The following is a 12,829-nucleotide window of genomic DNA, read 5'->3' as shown; positions in this document are numbered from 1 at the left end:
TTCTCTTTGTCCTATCCAACAACGACAATATCAATAACAACAATAATAACTACAACAACAAGGGCAACAAAAGGGAAAATTAAAAAAATTTTAAATCGAAAAAGAGGTGTGGTAGGGAGAACAGAGAGAGACACCTGCACACCTGCTTCACCGCTTGTAAAGCTTTCCCCTGCAGCAGAGACCAGGGGCTTGAGCCTGGATCCTGTACCTTGTAACGTGCGCTCAACCGGGTGCGCCACCACCCGGTGCCTTTGAACTGATAATTTCATGGGTCACTGGCATTGGCTTGTTAGTTTATACTTAGGAAAATAGAGTTGGGATTTTGAGAGGGATGCCATGGAGTCTGCAGACCAGGCTGGAATATCACTTCAGGAATTGTTGGATAGTAAGCCAGCTCCCCCTGGCTTCTGCTTAACCATATGCCTATATAGGGATAGATTTAATCCCATTCAAAGCTTTGGTCTATTTACATAAATCACTTTTACATTTACATAAAGCACCACACTCCCTCCAGGGCATTGGTGGTTTAGTGGTAGAATTCTCACCTGCTCCACCCCCTCTCCTTGTCACACCCTGATCCTCTCCTTGTCACACCCTGATCTTTCACCAGTCACTTTTTGCTCCACCCTCTCTATGTCACATCCTGTTTCCACCCTACTTGGAGAGTATAAAAACAGCTGCTCTTCTGATTAAAGACACTTGGAAATTGCTTTCCGGCTCCGAGAGTTCCAGAGTGTATCTCCTGCGAAGTTGGTGCTGCACGAGTTCCTGATCCCTCTCCCACGCAGCAGCCTAGATCGGCTCCAGTTGGGTTCTCTCCAGCCCAGAGAGCACTAGCTCGGGAAGAAGCACCCTCAGGCTATCCCGGCAAGGAATGTCTTTCAGGTTCACCACAAGGTCACTCGTTTATTCAGACCTTCTAGTTTTCAGTATACAAGGCTCACAAGGTCACTCGTTTATTCAGGCCTTCTAGTTTTCAGTATACAAGGCTCTCAGTTCTATGAAGTTTCTCCCTTACTCTTCACCCATTTTGACGCTTTTGTAATTTGGGGCTGGCATGTATAAATTCCAGTGGCTTCAAGATCTACTTAGAACCAAAGCATCACTCAAGCTCATGTGATGCCAGGGATTGAACTCATGACCCCACGTCTGAGAGTCCGATGCTCTGTCCACTGTGCTGCCTCCCTGACCACACAAGGTCTTGTGCTCGGCGAGCCTGCTGACTTCCATCTGCTCTCCCAGGTTTCCTGAGCAGCGGGAAGGGCAGGTTCTTTGAGTTTTTCTAGTCACAAGATCATGCCCTTTGCAGACGGAGGCAGGTGACTCCCTCCTTCCCTGTGTGGTGGCCCTCCATTTCCAGCTGACTGTTATTTCCCTGGCTAGACCCCTCCTGGGCACAGGAGGAGAAGCTGGGAAGTTCAGAGCTGGCGTCCTTGCCTTGTTCCTGGTCTTTAGGGAAACCTCTCCACCTTCCACTGTTGAAGATGGATATCCTTATTATTACTAATCTTTAAGCTGTATTGTGTTTTGTCTGATGCTTCCCCCCTTCCCACATTTACAGAGGTGGTCGAAGAGGTCTGCCTCCTGTCCTGTGACTGGTATATGACAGTGGTCACAGTTTACGTAATGGCTCCATCCTGCGTTCCTGGTGTCACTCTCACTCGGTAATGGTGTCGAGCCTTTCATGTCACTGACTTAGCTTCACTAGTCTCTTCTTGAACGTTCCATCTGTACTTATGTATTCCAAGTAGCACTTGAAAAAGGCATCTGTTCTTGATTTTTAAATTTAAAAATTTTATTTGATAGAGACATTGAAATTGAGAGGGAGGGGAGACAGGAGAGGAAAAAAGACACCTGCAGCCCTGCTTCACTCATGAAGCCTCCTCCGCTGTGTAGGCAGGAAGCGGGGGCTTGACCCTGGTCCTGGTGTGTGGTGACACATGCACTGTACCAGGTGTGCCACCAGCTGAAACCAACATTCTTGAATTTTTTTTTTTTTTTTTTTGCCTCCAGGGTTATTGCTGGGGCTTGGTGCCTGCACTACCAATCAGCACTCCTGGAGGCCATTTTTTCCCTTTTGTTACTCTTATCAGTGGTGCTGTTACTATTATTGTTGTCATTGTTGTTGGATAGACCGAGAGAAATTGAGAGAGAAGGGGAGAGAAAGATAGACACCTGCAGACCTGCTTCACCGCCTGTGAAGCGACTCCCCTGCAGGTGGGGAGCCAGGGCCTCGAACCGGGATCCTTATGCCAGTCCTTGTGCTTTGCACCACGTGCGCTTAACCCGCTGCTCTACCACCCAGCCCATTGATATTTTTTTTTTTTACCTTTCTTATTAAACTGGGGAAATACAGAATTTTAAAAGCAGAACAAGTCTAAGCATCATCCTGCGAATCTTGAATCCCCACCTGCAGGGGAGTCGCTTCACAGGTGGTAAAGCAGGTCTGCAGGTGTCTTTCTCTCCCCTCTCTGTCTTCCCCTCCTCTCTCCATTTCTCTCTGTCCTGTCCAACAACAGCAACAACAAAAAAAGATGGCCACCAGGAGTGGTGGAATCGTAGTGCAGGAGCTGAGCCCTAGCGATAACCCTGGAGGCAAAAAAACCCCTCTGTGTGTGTGTGTGTGTGTGTGTGTGTCTATGTGCTGGGTGTGTGTGTGTGTGCTGGGTATGTGTGTGTGTGTGCTGGGTGTGGGTGTGTGTGTTGGGTGTGTGTGTGGTGTGTGTGTGTGTGTGCTGGGTGTGTGTGTGGTGGGTGTTGTGTGTGTGTGTGCTGGGTGTGTGTGTGTGCTGGGTGTGGGTGTGTGTGCTGGGTGTGGGTGTGTGTGTGCTGGGTGTGGGTGTGTGTGCTGTGTGTGTGTGCTGGGTGTGTGTGTGTGTGTGCTGGGTGTGGGGGTGTGTGTGTGCTGGGGGTGGGTGTGTGTGCTGGGTGTGGGTGTGTGTGTGCTGGGTGTGGGTGTGTGTGCTGGGTGTGTGTGTGTGTGTGCTGGGGGTGGGGGTGTGTGTGTGCTGGGGGTGTGTGTGTGCTGGGGGTGTGTGTGTGCTGGGTGTGTGTGTGTGTGCTGGGGGTGTGTGTGTGTGTGTGCTGCGTGTGTGTGTGTGTGTGTTGGGTGTGTGTGTGTGTGTGTGGTGGGTATATGTGTGTGTGCTGGGTGTGTGTGTTCTGTGTGTGTGTGTGTCTATGTACTGGGTGTGTGTGTGCTGGTTGTGTGTGTGTGCTGGGTGTGGGTGTGTGTGCTGGGTCTGTGTGTGCTGGGCGTGGGTGTGTGTGTTGGGTGTGTGTATGTGTGCTGGGTGTGTGTGTGTGTGTGTGCTGGGTATGTGGGTGTGTGTGTGTGTGCTGGGTATGTGTGTGTGTGCTGGGTGTGTGTGTGTGTGCTGGGTCTGTGTGTGTGTGTGCTGGGTCTGTGTGTGTGTGTGCTGGGTGTGTGTGTGTGTGCTGGGTATGTGTGTGTGTGCTGGGTGTGTGTGTGTGTGCTGGGTCTGTGTGTGTGTGTGCTGGGTCTGTGTGTGTGTGTGCTGGGTGTGTGTGTGTGTGCTGGGTCTGTGTGTGTGTGTGCTGGGTCTGTGTGTGTGTGTGCTGGGTGTGTGTGTGTGTGCTGGGTGTGTGTGTGCTGGGTCTGGGTGTGTGTGTGCTGGGTCTGGGTGTGTGTGTGTGTGCTGGGTCTGGGTGTGCTGGGTCTGGGTGTGTGTGTGTGCTGGGTGTGTGTGTGTATGTGCTGGGTGTGTGTGTGTATGTGCTGGGTGTGTGTGTGCTGGGTGTGTGTGTGTGTGTGCTGGGTATGTGTGTGTGTGCTGGGTGTGTGTGTGTGCTGGGTCTGTGTGTGTGTGTGCTGGGTGTGTGTGTGTGTGCTGGGTGTGTGTGTGTGTGCTGGGTCTGTGTGTGCTGGGTCTGGGTGTGTGTGTGTTGGGTCTGTGTGTGTGTGTGTGCTGGGTGTGTGTGTGTGTGTGCTGGGTGTGTGTGTGCTGGGTCTGGGTGTGTGTGGGTGCTGGGTGTGTGTGTGTGTGTGTGCTGGGTCTGGGTGTGTGTGTGTGCTGGGTGTGTGTGTCTGTGTGTGTGTGTGCTGTGTGTGTGTGTGCTGGGTCTGTGTGTGTGTTGTGGGGCTGGGCAGGCAGTGGAGCTCCTGGTTAAGTGCACACAACACACCACAGTATATATAAGGACCTAGGTTCAAGTCCCTGCTCCCCACCTGCAGGGGGAAACCACGAAGAGGTGAAGCAGGGCTACAGGTGTCTGAGCCGGGGGCTGCATGTGTCTGCTCTCCTCACAGTGCTTGGTGCTGACGACTCGGAGAAAAAGAAATCCCTGCCAGCTTCTGGGAATTCAGGCCAAGACGAGCACGGAGCAGGCGCACAGCGACCTCCACCTGGCCGGCCGCGACTCAGCATGGCGAGTAGACTCAGGACCAGGTCCACTAACTAGAGGGACAGTGTGGGAAGTGTCTCCATCCGGGCAATCAGTAAACACCTAAGGGAGAGTGAGTGTGACTCTCGTAGACAGCTGGGGGACTCGCTGAGGTGTAACAAACACCTGTGCCGGGGCTCCGGGCAAAAGGACCAGAGCGGGCAGTTGGGCGGTAGCGCAGAGGGTTAAGTGCAAGGACTGGTAAAGACCCCAGTTCGAGCCCCCGGCTCCCCACCTGCAGGGGAGTCGCTTCACAGGCACTGTAGCAGGTCTGCAGGTGTCTGTCTTTCTCTCCCCCTCTCTGTCTTCCCCATCTCTCTCCATTTCTCTCTGTCCTACCCAACCACGACGATATCAACAACAACAATAATTACAACAACAAAAAAACAAAAAGCAACAAAAGGAAAAATAAATATTAAAACCCCCTCCAGACTGAGGTACATCCCTGGGGAGGGGGCTGAGCAAAGGAATGAGTGAATGAATGAACGAAAGAATGAACGCAGCTTTGTGCCCTGCAACGTGTGTTCACTGCTCTATCACATGACTCAAGTCTTAGAAAAAAGGTGCTGTGTGGTTGGGCAGCGGCGCAGCGGGTTAAGCGCACGTGGTGCAAAGTGCAAGGACCGGCATAAGGATCCCAGTTTGAGGCCCCCGGCTCCCCACCTGGAGGGGAGTCGCTTCACAGGCGGTGAAGCAGGTCTGCAGTTGTCTCTCCTCCTCTCTGTCTTCCCCTCCTCTCTCCGTTTCTCTCTGTCCTATCCAACAACAACAACCACAGCTATTACAACAACAACTACAACAAGAGCAACAAAATGGGAAAATGGCCTTCAGGAGCAGTGGATTCATAGTGCAGGCACCAAGCCCCAGCGACGACCCTAGAGACAAAAAAAAAAAAAAGTGTTGTATGGGGAGGGGCAAGAAAACAGTAGAAATGTTTCCAAATTGGATAAAAATTAAATCTTGTTTGGCCAGGGAGGTTGTTCGGTGGAGAGAGCTTGGTTGGGACATGGAAGTGTGAGGTCCAGGGTTCGAGACCCAGCTCTCTCAATAGGCCAGAAACAGTAATCTGGGCAGTCTCTGAAAACATCAGTCTTGGTGGGGTGGGTGGAGCAAATGCCTTGACTTCACTCTAGACACCCCCGAGCATGTCAGATGTAGTAAGAAAAGCTAAAAAAGTAAAAACATTAGGGTGGGGGTAGATAGCATAATGATTATACTAAGAGATTTAACTCCTGAGCCTCCAAAGGCCCAGGTTCAATCCCCAGCACCACCATAAATCAGAGCTGAGCCGTGCTCTGGTAAAAATAAATAAATGTAACAGAACAGCCAGGTCCCGCAGTTAGGGGACAGACACCCTCCTGGTGTCGTTCTCAAGTAGACACCCCTTGTGTGCATGTCAGGAAGCCTTTGGAGTGGATTCCATTGGGGACGGGGCTGGAGGGAGACGAGGGACAGAGTCTAAGTCCTCTTCCTTGTTCTTGCCATCATGGGGCTTCGCTACTCCAAGCTGGCTTTTCCAGACAGAGACGGGCAGAGAGAGATGCCACAGCACCAAAGCTTTCGCATTGAGGGGACCACACAAGGCAAGGACCTTTCTTTCTTTTTTTTTTTTATGTTTTACATTCAACAGTAAATACAATAGTTTGTACATGCATAACATTCCCCAGATTCCCATTTAACAATACAACCCCCACTATGTCATTCATGGACCTGTATTCTCCCCACCCACCCACCCCAGAGTATTTTACTTTAGTGTAATACTCCAATTCCATTTCAGGTTCAACTTGTGTTTTCTTTTCTAATCTTGTTTTCAACTTTGGCCTGAGAGTGAGATCATCCCATATTCATCCTTCTGTTTCTGACTTATTTCACTCAACATGATTTTTTCAAGGTCCATCCAAGATCGGCTGAAAACGGTGAAGTCACCATTTTTTTTTTTATAGCTGAGTAGTATTTCATTGTGTATATATACCACAACTTGCTCAGCCACTCATCTGTTGTTGGACACCTGGGTTGTTTCCAGGTTTTGGCTATTACAAATTGTGCTGCCAAGAACGTATGTGTACACAGATCTTTTTGGATGGATGTGTTGGGTTCCTTAGGATCTATCCCCAGGAGGGGAATTGCAGGGTCATAGGGTAGGTCCATTTCTAGCCTTCTGAGAGTTCTCCAGACTGTTCTCCACAGAGGTTGGACCAATTGACATTCCCACCAGCAGTGCAGGAGGGTTCCTTTGACCCCACACCCTCTCCAGCATTTGCTGCTGTTACCTTTTCTGATGTATGACATTCTCACAGGAGTGAAGTGATATCTCATTGTTGTCTTGATTTGCATTTCTCTGACAGTCAGAGACTTGGAGCATTTTTTCATGTGTTTCTCGGCCTTTTGGATCTCTTCTGTGGTGAATATTCTGTCCAAGTCCTCCCCCCATGTTTGGATGGTGTTGTTTTCTTGTTGTTGAGTCTGGCAAGCTCTTTATATATGTTGGTTATTAAACTCTTATCTGATGTATGGCATGTAAAGATCTTCTCCCATTCTGTGAGGGGTCTCTTGGTTTGGGTAGTGGTTTCTTTTGCTGTGAAGAAGCTTTTTAATTTGATGTAGTCCCATAGGTTTATACTTGCCTTAGTCTTCCTTGTAATTGGATTCGTTTCATGGAAAATGTCTTTAAAATTTATGCGGAAAAAAGTTCTGCCAATATTTTCCTCTAAGTATCTGATAGTTTCTGGTCTAACATCCAAGTCCTTGATCCACTTGGAATTTACTTTTGTATTTGGTGAAATACAGTGATTCAGTTTCATTCTTCTGCATGTTTCAACCCATTGTTTCCAACACCATTTGTTGAAGAGACTCTGCTTTCCCCATGTAATAGTCTGGGCCCCTTTGTCAAAGATTAGATGTCCATACGTGTGGGGCCTCATTTCTGGGCTCTCAATTCTATTCCACTGGTCAGTGTGTCTGTTCACGTTCCAGTACCAAGCAGTTTTGATGACAATGGCCCTGTAATACAGTTTGAGATCTGGGAGTGTGATGCCTCCGGTTCTGTTCTTTTTTCTCAAGATTGTTTTGGCAATTCTAGGTCTTTTCTGGTTCCAGATAAACATTTGTAGCATTTGTTCTCTGTTCTCCTAAAAAATGTGCTTGGGATCTTGATGGGGATAGGCAAGGACCTTTCCAGATGCTTTTTTTAAATTATTTTTTTATGTTGCCCATATATATTACTATTATTTATTTTGCCAGAGCCCTGCTCGGCTCGGGCTTATGGTAGTTAGGGGAGCTGAACCTGGGACTCTGGAGCCTCAGGCATGAGTCTCTTTGCAGAACCACTGTGCTGTCATCACCCTGTTTATGTGTTTTAAACATTTCTTAATATTTTTTAATATTTATTTTATTCCCTTTTGTTGCCCTTGTTTTATTGTTGTAGTTATTGTTGTTATTGCTGTCATCGTTGTTGGAAAGGACAGAGAGAAATGGAGAGAGGAGGGGAAGACAGAGAAGGGGAGAGAAAGACAGACACCTGCAGACCTGCTTCACTGCCTGTGAAGTGACTCCCCTGCAGTTGGGGAGCCGGGGGCTTGAACCGGGATCCCTACGCCGGTCCATGCACTTTGCGCCATGTGAGCTGAACCTGCTGCACTGCCGCCCGACTCCCTATATTTTTTTTTAATTTTTTAAAAATTTAATAAAGGATTAATTAACAAAACCATAGGGTAGGAGGGGTACAACTCCACACAATTCCCACCACCCAATCTCCATAACCCACCCCCTCCCCTGATAGCTTTCCCATTCTCTATCCCTCTGGGAGCATGGACCCAGGGTCATTGTGGGTTGCAGAAGGTAGAAGGTCTGGCTTCTGTAATTGCGTCCCCGCTGAACATGGGCGTTGACTGGTCTGTCCATACTCCCAGTCTGCCTCTCTCTTTCCCTAGTAGGGTGGGTCTCTGGGGAAGCTGAGCTCCAGGACACATTGGTGGGGTCTTCAATCTAGGGAAGCCTGGCCAGCATCCTGATGGCATCTGGAACCTGGTGATTGAAAAGAGAGTTAACATACAAAGCCAAACAAACTGTTGAGCAATCATGGACCCAAAGCTTGGAATAGTGGAGAGGAAGTGTTAGGGAGGTACTCACTGCAAACTCTAGTGTACTTCTGCTTTCAGGTATATATTTTGCAGAAGTTTACGGATATGTGTGAACATATGCTCTCTCTCACAGAAACTGGTGTATATCTAGGTTTTGGGACTTTGTTAGAAAGTGAACCACCTAAGATGAAATTAGAGTGTACAGTAAAAGGAAAGGTCTCACCCGAGTAATGAAGCTGAAGGGTTGTCATTCCACACGTGAGGTCTCTGGACACAGTCTGAGGTGAAGCATGTTGAGGTGGCAATCGTTGCGTTGGTTAGGTTGTGATCAGTGGATGCAATATTATTCCTCTCCTGGGGTTATACCCCAAGGACTCTATAACACCCAACCAAAAAGATGTGTGTACTCCTATGTTCATAGCAGCACAATTCATAATAGCTAAAACCTGGAAGCAATCCAGATGCCCAACAACAGATGAGTGGCTGAGAAAGCTGTGGTATATATACACAATGGAATACTATGCAGCTATCAAGAACAATGAACCCACCTTCTCTGACCCATCTTGGACAGAGCTAGAAGGAATTATGTTAAGTGAGCTAAGTCAGAAAGATAAAGATGAGTATGGGATGATCCCACTCATCAACAGAAGCTGAGGAAGAAGATCAGAAAGGGAAACTAAAAGCAGGACCTGGGAGTCGGGCTGTAGCGCAGTAGGTTAAGCGCAGGTGGCGCAAAGCACAAGGACCAGCATAAGGATCCCGGTTCGAACCCCGGCTCCCCACCTGCAGGGGAGTCGCTTCACAGGCGGTGAAACAGGTCTGCAGGTGTCTATCTTTCTCTCCTCCTCTCTGTCTTCCCCTCCTCTCTCTATTTCTCTCTGTCCTATCCAACAACGAACAACAACAATAATAACTACAACAATAAAACAACAAGGGCAACAAAAGGGAATAAATAAATAAATATTTAAAAAAAAAAAAAAAAAAGCAGGACCTGACCAAATTGTAAGTAGGGCACCAAAGTAAAAACCCTGAGGTGAGGGGTAGACATGCAGCTTCCTGGGCCAGTGGGGGGGTGGGAGTGGGTGGGAGGGATGGGTCACAGTCTTTTGGTGGTGGGAATGGTGTTTATGTACACTCCTAGCAAAATGTAGACATATAAATCAGTAGTTAATATGAGAGGGGGAAATTAATTGTATGTCTCAAAGTTTTTCAAAACACAAACTGAATCTTTTCAATATATAGGCTGTGTAATTGATAGGCAGACTCTCAAAAGCCTAGACCAAGTAGATCAGAAGCAACCAATAGCACAGCTATATACAAGATACTGGGTACTGTACAGCAAACCCTAACAAAAGGACTTTTCAAAGTTAACCCAATTACCAAATAATGTGATGATAACATTCACTATCGATTGTCTTTTTGAACCCTAAGACAGCAGGAACCTCACATCTCCACTATAGAGCCCCTGCTTCCCCCAGTCCTGGAACCCTTGGATAGGGCCCACTTTCCCGTATGCCTCTCCCAATCCATACCGACTCCCTATTTTAAACATTTTAATAGTTTATTGGATAGAGACTGAGATCGATAGTGGAGGGGGAGAGAAAGACAGAAAGAGAGGCACTGGTGGGAGTCAGGCTGTAGTGCAGCGGGCTAAGCGCAGGTGGCGCAAAGCACAAAGACCGGCATAAGGATCCCGGTTCGAACCCCAGCTCCCCACCTGCAGGGGAGTCGCTCCACAGGCGGTAAAGCAGGTCTGCAGGTGTCTGTCTTTCCTCCTCTCTGTCTCCCCCCCCCCTCCATTTCTCTCTGTCCTATACAACAACAGTAATAACTACAACAATAAAACAACAAGGGCAACAAAAGGGAATAAATAAATAAAATAAATATATATATATAAAAAAGAGAGACACTGGCAACCTTTCCCGTCACTCCAGAAGCTTCACCCTCCCCCACCCCCTTGCAGGTGGGACTGGGGGCTTGAACCCGGGTCCTTGCACATGGTGGTGTGTTGTCTCAACCACATGTGCCACCACCCGGCCCCAAACAAGCTTTTGAAACATGACAGTCTCCTGTGACGATGACTGAAGGGTAAGCTAGTAGCTGATAACGGGAAAGGCTCTCCCTCTCCCTCTGCCTCTGCCTCTGCCTCTCCCTCTCCCTCTCCCTCTCCCTCTCCCTCTCCCTCTCCCTCTCCCTCTCTCTGCAGACAGGCTGGGCATTGGTGCACCTGGTACACAAGGGGCTGGGGGCTTGAACCCAGCAGTGAAGCAGGTCGGCGGGTGTCTTCCCCTTTCAGCTTGTGTCCACGCACAATAAGCAAACACCAAAAACTCTCCAGGCGCAGGGAAATGCAGGGAGACACAGGGACAGCGGGAAGGTCCTGTGGAGGGGAAGGCAAACACGCAGGCCCAGCTCCCGGGAAAGTTCCGGAATCCCACCACTGAGGAGTTGCAGGCCTGCAGCAGCCCCGCCTCGCTCCAGAGGATGAGGAGGACGGGGACTGCTGGTCACACCTTGCCGTGGTGGCCTCCATGTCAGGAACCGGCCGGAGGACCACGGTGAAGCCGCCTGAGGCAGAACCAGGGCAGCTCCCGAGTCCCACAGGGCGCTGACCCTCTGCTGTCCCGGGGGGCTCCCTGGACTGTGTGGGCTTCCCCTCGACCCCTGACATCCTCAGAGCTTCTGAGACAGGCCTGCGGTTCCTGCCGTGCCCTCCTGTCCCCCGTCCAACCCCCAGTTTGAGTTCTTGCCCCATGTCTGAGTGAGGTCGTCCTGTGCTCCCTTCTGCAACAGCCACGTTGGAAGAGCAGCAGGTGCACACCCTTGTTCTCAGCTGCATGGTATTCCGTCGTGCACCAGGATGCACCTGGGGGCCTGTCCCAGCCCAGAGGCCAGTCTAATCAGGTGCCCGGTCGCCGAGGCCCTTCACCCCAGGGCCATAGTGACCGCCCGACCCCCACCCCAGGCTCAGCTCTTGATGCTGAGTAGAGACACCTGCTGGGAGAGGAGGAGCCCAGCTGCACTGAGTGGACCAGCAGGGAACACGGGTGCTTCTGGCGGAGAGGAGGGTGGTGGCAGGGGGAGAGGAGGAAGGGGGGAGGGGAGGGGATGTGAGAGGAGGCAGGAAGAAAGTGAAGGGGGGGTTGGGCAGTTGTGCAATAGGTTAAGCGCACGTGGCTTGAATCGCAAGGACCGGCATAAGGATCCCGGTTCGAACCCCGGCTCCCCACCTGCAGGGGAGTCGCTTCGCAGGCGGTGAAGCAGGTCTGCAGGTGTCTGTCTTTCTCTCCCTCTCTGTCTTCCCCTCCTCTCTCCATTTCTCTGTGACCTATCCAACAACGACGACATCAATAACAAGGGCAACAAAAGGGGGGAAAAGCAGATTAAAAAAAAAAGTGAAGAGGGAGGAGGGGAGAAAGAAGAGGTCAAGAGGAGGGGGGTGCAAAGAGATCAGAGGCTGTGCAAAGTAAAGAGAGGAGAGAGGAGATCAGGGGATGGCGGAGGGGAGAGGAGGAGGAGAGATGGGGAGGGAGGAGGGAGGAGGAAGACCAGAGGAGGGGAGGATGGAGGAGGGAGAATTCCGGGGATGGAGAAGGAGACTGAACTATTGCCACCAAGGTCATCACTGGGGCTCGGTGCCGGTGCGACGAATCCACTGCTCCTGGTGGCCATTTTTCCTTTTTGGCTTAGACGGGAGAGAGGGAGACAGACACCTGGCGACCTGATTGGCCACTCGTGAAACAGAGCCCCTGCGGGTGGGGAGCAGGGGCCTGAACCTGGGTCTTTGTGTGTTTAACTGGGCGTGCCACCGCCTGGTCCCCTAGGTCCCTACATACTGCAGGCGTGAAGCCGCCCGGCAGTTGTCTTTCATCTCCTCATTTCTCTAAGCGTCATCACCGCCAGCTCCCATCTGTTTTGGCCCAAAGGATGCAACATTTATCTTTTTTTTGTTGCCCTTGTTTTCTATTGTTGCTGTAGTTATTATTGTTGTTGTCATCGTTGGATAGGACAGAGAAATGGAGAGAGGGGGAGAGAAAGACAGACCCCTGCAGACCTGCTTCACCGCCTGTGAAGCGACTCCCCTGCAGGTGGGGAGCCGGGGGCTCGAACCGGGATCCTTGCGCCGGGTCCTTGCACTTTGCGCCACGTGCGCTTAACCCGCTGCGCTACCCCAACTCCCAACATCTTTCTTTTATTGCAGAGTGGTATTCCATGGTGTATGTCCCATAACTTTTTTTTTTTGCCTCCAGGGACTGGGGCTCAGTGCCTGCACTATGAATCCACTACTCCTGTGGCCATTTTGTCCTTTTTTGGAGTGGAAGATGGAGAAGACACCTGCAGACCTG

The sequence above is a fragment of the Erinaceus europaeus genome, chromosome 9 (assembly GCF_950295315.1).
Source record: "Erinaceus europaeus chromosome 9, mEriEur2.1, whole genome shotgun sequence".
Taxonomy (NCBI): Eukaryota; Metazoa; Chordata; class Mammalia; order Eulipotyphla; family Erinaceidae; genus Erinaceus; species Erinaceus europaeus.
This window is presented reverse-complemented; position numbering follows the sequence as displayed.